The sequence below is a fragment of the Nannospalax galili genome, unplaced genomic scaffold (assembly GCF_000622305.1).
Source record: "Nannospalax galili isolate Female #2095 unplaced genomic scaffold, S.galili_v1.0 scaffold150, whole genome shotgun sequence".
Classification (NCBI taxonomy): domain Eukaryota; kingdom Metazoa; phylum Chordata; class Mammalia; order Rodentia; family Spalacidae; genus Nannospalax; species Nannospalax galili.
This window is the reverse complement of record NW_008329320.1, coordinates 2831602-2838219: the sequence shown is the minus strand read 5'-3', so window position 1 is coordinate 2838219 and position 6618 is coordinate 2831602. Positions and strand designations below refer to the sequence as shown.

Genomic DNA, 6618 nt, shown 5'->3' with positions numbered 1-6618 from the left:
ATATGATTACAGGCATATTTATGTAAGAGGGTCTTTGTGATAGTTCTTACCACAATCGTTTGTGCATGAGGGCCTTTCCTTCTCAGTCTCCTGCCTCTTTCATTTGAGTTTGATAAAAAATGATGCCATGTTGGTATCAACAACTTCCACAGTCTAGTGGTGGAGCCAGCAGCAGTTAGTGGACTGCAATGACAACGAATCTAGAAGGATTCCTGGCTGTAAGATTGCTGGGAGTGAGGCCTCCTGGGAGGCCTGGGAAGGTAGCCACAGACAGCACTGGGGTCTGGCAGCACTCTTGGAACAGAGAAGGCACTGCAAGGAGAATCTATGAAAAACTCCATCAGCATCATCTGGGGAGAAGTAGCAATAATTCCAACACTTATCTGAGGGATTGGTTCAGAGGAGCCAGTGAAATGTGTGTGTGTGTTTGTACATGTGAGTGTATAGTATTTTTTCCAATGAACTATATGAGTGTGTGTATGTATTTTTTAAGTGAGAAAAATTTTAATAGTTCTTGAAATACATCCAGGATGAAGTGTTTAGAATTCATTTACAAGTGCACGTGTTAAACCTGTAAATGTTTCCTGACCTTTTGTGTAAACAACACTGATTAAGAAGTAATCCTGTGGAGCTCAGTGATTAACAGCACTGGCTGCTGTTTCAGAGGACCCAGGTTTGATTCCCAGCATCTCACATGGCAGCTAACAACTGCCCATAACTCCAGGTCCAGGGGATCTGATGCTTCCCTCTGCTTCCACAGGTATTGTATGACACAGGTGCATTTACATACATGCACATGAAATATAAATAAATAAATAAAATTTAAAGAACAATTAATCCTAGACTGGTTTGTTACATCTGTGTTTCTAACTCATAGTTTAAAAACACAACTGTGAGTGGTATAAAGATTTCAGAATTATATTATGATAAAACCAATCTCAAAACTAGAGAATCCGGGGACTGGAGAGATGGCTCAGCAGTTAAGAGCACTGGCTATTCTTGCAGAACCCCTGTTTGTTTCCCAGAACCCACAGGGAGGCTAACAACTGTCCATAACTCCAGTTCTAGGGGATTTGACACCCTCTTCTGGCCTTTGTGGGCATTGCAGGCATGCGGTGCACTTACACAGGCAGGCAAAACACCCATACACATAAAATAAAAATAATAAAAAAAACCCTCTAGAGAATGCAAACCCTTTCCAGGTAATTAAAAAAACCCCAGAGTTTCTCTCTAGTTACACATGATGACCCCACAGAAGATAGTAAAGACATCTTGCCTTGGGATGGGACAGTGTAAATTGTCGGGATATGAGTATTAGATATTAGGGTACTGAAATCAATGAACTTAGAAAACACATTTAAATCTCAAGTAAACAGAAAGATGGCTCACAGAGAATTACAGCTGAGTCGCATCATCATTAGAACCTGAATTATATTTCTTTCCTTGGATAGTTTTCTTTTGTAGCTTTGTGAAATTTATCCCAAATTTCTTTTGACTCTGAAATGGCGACTCCACTAAATTTCCACTGTAATTAATAATATTAGAACAACCCAGTATTCATTTTAAAGTTTTTGTGGTGAAGTCACCTATTTTTCCTAGGTTGGTAAATCTAACAACATAATCTTGTCTCTTCTGGTCTTTTCAGAGTGCTAGTGTGGGAATGACTGATATGCAGTCCCTCACAGTGGAAGGGTGCTTTTCCACATTCAGCGTCAGAAACTTGGTTTCAAGATGTTTCTTGGGTAGTATTGCTAAATGCCTGTCTAGTATTTTATACCTGAATCGGGGAGACACTGTAGAAATGGCAAACCACTTTTTCACCCTCTTTGACTTATTGAAAGAAGTCTCTCTTACTGGGAATTTCTCTGTGTTCCCCTTCTGAAAGCCATTCTTGCTTCTGCTGTGGAGGTTTCCTCAGTGCCGCCAATATCTTCTTTGAGGAGTTCCATTCATCTTTAACAATTGGATCCAGTTTCTGAATTTCAGAATCCAAGTGATTTTCCACTAGTTTAGCAGCCTGGAGGAACAGGTTCTCCAGGAGTTTGGAAAACATGTCAATAGATCCATCACCTCCCATTTTTCTAAATGCTCGCTTGGTCTTGATGCTGGAGTGAGGAAGCAGAAGCTCAGGAAGACTGGTCAGGTTCACCCTGGCTTCAGCCTGGCAGCAGCTGTCACATTACAGCTGCTTTAAAAAAACATGGGGGCTGGAGAGATGCTCTTGCAGAAGATCCGGGTTCGATTCCCAGCACCCACATGGTGGCTATGAGCCGTCCTTAACTCCAGTTCCATTTTTTAAAAATATTAAAAAAATATGGAGCCTTATCACATAGCCCTGGCTAGTCTGGAATGTGCTATGTAGACCAGGCTGACCTCGAACTCATAGAGATCCACCTGCCTCTGCCTCCCAAGTGCTGGAATCAAAGTTATGTGCCACCAAGTCTGGTTATATAAAGAAAAAACTTGGGGGCAATTTTTCTTAGTTTGGGATGCAATGCCTTAGCACAATCTGTTTTAAGTATCTCTGTTTGGCAATTTTTTTTCAGGGGTCAAGTTGGAGAAAACATGAACATGTTCAGAGATATCTTGAAAAATAGACCTGAGGCTCAACCAGGATAATAAAAAACATGAAACAAAGTCAAGAAAAGGCTCTACCACTACCACAACAATAAGGAACTGCAGGTGTACAGTGGAAGGACTGTTGAGTTCCTCAGAAAGAGTTACCCATATGAGTCAGTAGTTTCCCTCCTCAGTATACACCCAAGAGAACTGAAAGCATACATCTACACTCTCCTGTATATAAAGAATACATCAGCATTATTCACAAGGACAAACAAGTGGAATCAACCCAACTTTCCATCAACCGATGGAAGAATAAAAATATGGTGTATATGAATATATTTTTTTCATATATGCTGTAGAATATTATTCAGCTATAAAAAGGAATGAAGCCTTGATCCATGCAATAGCGTAGGCAGATCTGAGAAACATGGTAAATGAAGAAATCAAATGCAAAAGATCACATATTTATGATTTCACTTATATGAAATGTTTAGAATAAGTAATTTATAAAATCAGTTTGTGTTTAGAGGCTGGGAAAAGAGGGACAGGGAATATTTACTAATGGGCATGGAATTTCACTTTAAATTGATGAAAATTATCTTAAACTAGATAGTGATTATGAATGTATTTGAAACCATTGAATTACACACTTTAAAAAGGTGAATGTGGGCTGGGGAATGTAGCCTAATTGGTAGAGTGCTTGTCTAGCATGTATTAATTTCTGTGTTTTAATCCCAGCATTGCATGGTAGTGCACACCTATAATCCCAGCATTTAGGAGGTAGAGGCAGGAGGATAGAAATTCAAGGACACCATCAGCTACACAGCAAGTTAGAAGCCAGCCTGGGCTACATGAGACCCTGTTTCCAAAAAGAAAAGAAAAGGTGAATTTCATGACTTGTGGATTATATTTTTATATAATAGAAATTCATTTTTCTTTTTCATTTCAAAAAAAGAAGAGAAGGAGGCAACCAGAGAAAAAAGCCAACATATGAAGCAAGAATGCTCAGAGCCTGCTCTGCCTCATCAGGATGCAGAGTGCAGATAGGTTCAGATGACAGCCTGAAATGCTGCCTTTCCTTGCTGGGGCTTGAAGAATGTAGATTGGCAAGGTGGCAAACAGCTGGGCTCCTTACATTGCTGGCTCTGCCTGAACTGTTTACATAGATTTATATCCAGCCACAGGGATGGTTGGTATTTTTCAAACATTCCCTTTTGTTGGTTTTAAACTCAGTTCTAGAAGCCCCCATTTAGATGATAAGAAGTGGAGCACCAGGTGCTTATGCAGTGGGGTGGGTGGTCTGGAGGACTAGCTCTGCCCTGACCACTGGCCCCGGGCAAGAAGAATGGAAGGCTTTTATCTGGGTAGAGCTCCGAGAACAAGTGCTCTGGACTCCTGTTGGCTGGATGAGAAGAGTTATCTTCAGTAGAAGCAACGTGCAATCTATACGTGCAAAGTGTTAGGGGGACAGAAGGCGTTTTCAAGCATGAGGATCATAGATAGAGAGGAATGCCTGGCAGTGAATTGCGCTTCCATTCTCTGGCTTCTGCTTGCTTTGAGTTCCCCAGTGAATGGTCCTGACGATGTGCACTGTACAGAATGTCTTTGTCACTTCTGAGCACCTGCATAAACTCTGCTGCACGTTTGAGATTACCGAGTGAGGTTTTCAAAACCGATTTAAATAATTTAAAAAAAAGCTTGCCTTTAGCTTTTTGCGGGAAACTTGCTCACCAGCTGTTTGTGCTGTCTGTGATTATTTTTGCTCATTATCAATGAATGGTGCATAATTACATCATTACAAAACAAGCAGTTGAATTCCCTGCAGGACGGTTCTGGGGGGAATAGATGTATTGGGGCTATTAGAGCCGGGAGAAGACTACATGGTTAGACATCAGGGTCTTCAGGGAGAGGTGGGTCTCCTGGTCAGCTGCTAAAGTCTGGAGCTTTTAGCTGCTACTGGCAGACTGTGAGCCTGAGAATTTCAAGACTCCCAGGAGCCAGACTAAGGCTTGCTAAGATGACCTATTTGAACCTCTTCCTACCCATATTGCAGATGCAAGTCAGTTTTTTCCCTTCTATGTTTATTTTACTTAAAAAATTGACACATGCAAATTATACATATTACGAGGTACCAGTGATGTTCCAATACATGTACACATGGCTTATGTTCAAGTCAGGGTGGGCAAACCTGTCTCCTAAACATTTATCATTCTTTGTACTGTGAGCACATCATTTCTTGGGGATGATAACACATTATAATCTTTTATAGATACCCTACTGTGTAATAAGATGCCAGAGCTTATTTTACTTTTTCATTAATTAAAAAAGTCTGTATATATGTGTACATGTAAGTGCACGTGCCCCAGCACGTGGAGTCCTGAAGAGGGTATCAGGTCCCTTGGAATTACAGGCAGTTGTGAGCCACCTGATGTGGGTGCTGGGAACCAAACCCAGGTCCTCTGTAAGAGCAGTAAACTCTTCTCTTTTTTTTTCCTTAATATTTAAGATTCAGATTTTAATCACAGACCCTCCCTTTAAGATCTCACAGTTACTTTTCCCATCTTCAATATAGTTTTCATGCCCTATTTTTTAATATTTTATTTATTATTTTTATTTTATGTGTATGTGTGTATTGCCTGCATGTTATGTAAGTGCATCGTGTCATGCAATGCCTGAGGAGGACAGAAGAGGGCGTCAGTTCCCCTGGAACTGGAGTTACAGACAATTGTTAGCTGCCATGTGGGTGCTGGAATTCAAACCCAGGCCTTCTGCAAGAACAGCCAGTGTTCTTAGGCGCTAAGCCATCTCTCCAGCCCAAGAGCAGTAAACTCTCTTAACCCCTGAGCCATCTTTTTAGCCCCAGAACTTATTTCTTTTACCTGTAACCCATCGATAAACTATTCCTCATCTTTTCTTTCTCCCTCACTCTTTTTTAAAATTTCAGTTTTATTTATTTAGTGTGTTTGTGTGTACACATACACGTATGGGAACATTTCATATTACACCCGAGGAGGTCAGAAGACAGTTTTTGGGAAATGGTTCTTTCCTTCCACCATGTGGGTCCCAGGGATTGAACTTAGGTTGTCATGCTTGGCAGCAAGAACCTTTATCTACTGACCTGCCTCTCCAGTTCCCTCTTAACTCTCTTGAAAAACAGCCTGTATACTAGAATTAGTGCTGAATTAAAACAACCCCTGTGATCTCAATGTAATTAGAATTTCATTTGCTCAATTTCTATAACAGCTATTCTGGGATCTAACATACACTAAGTGCTGCTTATGCAATTCAATGATTTTAATGTATTCATAGAGTTGACATTATTATCTAATTTTTAAATTAAAAATATTTTATTATTTTTATTTTATGTGTATAAGTGTATTGCCTGCATGTGTGTAAGTGCACCTGTGTTGTGCCCATGGAGGTCAGAAGGGGGTTTATGGATTCCTCTGGAACTGTAGTTACAGATGGTTGTTAGCCACCATGTGGGTGCTGGGAATTGAACCCCCGTCTTCTGCAAGAGCAGTCAATGCTCTTAACCACTGAACCAACTCTCCAGCCCCCTAATTATTTAATTTCAGAGCATTGTTGTCACCTCCAAATGATCCCTTGCACCCATTAGCAGTCTCACCTGTGCTCAACCTCATCCATGCCCAGCAGTCACTAATCTTTCTTTTTTAAAAATATTTGTGCTGGGAATTGAACCCCCGTCTTCTGCAAGAGCAGTCAATGCTCTTAACCACTGAACCAACTCTCCAGCCCCCTAATTATTTAATTTCAGAGCATTGTTGTCACCTCCAAATGATCCCTTGCACCCATTAGCAGTCTCACCTGTGCTCAACCTCATCCATGCCCAGCAGTCACTAATCTTTCTTTTTTAAAAATATTTTATTTATGGGGGCTGGAGAGATGGCTCAGCAGTTAAGAGCACTGACTGCTCTTGCAGAGGACCCGGGTTCAATTCTCAACACTCACATGGCAGCTATGAACTGTCCTTAACTCCAGTTCCAGGGGAATCTAAAGCCCTCTTCTGACGTCTGTGGCATTGCATGACACGAG

At 40.9% G+C, this 6618-nt stretch overlaps 1 pseudogene; it reads right to left on the bottom strand.

The window, feature by feature from the left end:
* Window positions 1-1395: 1395 nt before the first annotated feature.
* On the bottom strand, window positions 1396-2080 carry LOC103736201 (annotated as a pseudogene).
* Window positions 2081-6618: the final 4538 nt, after the last annotated feature.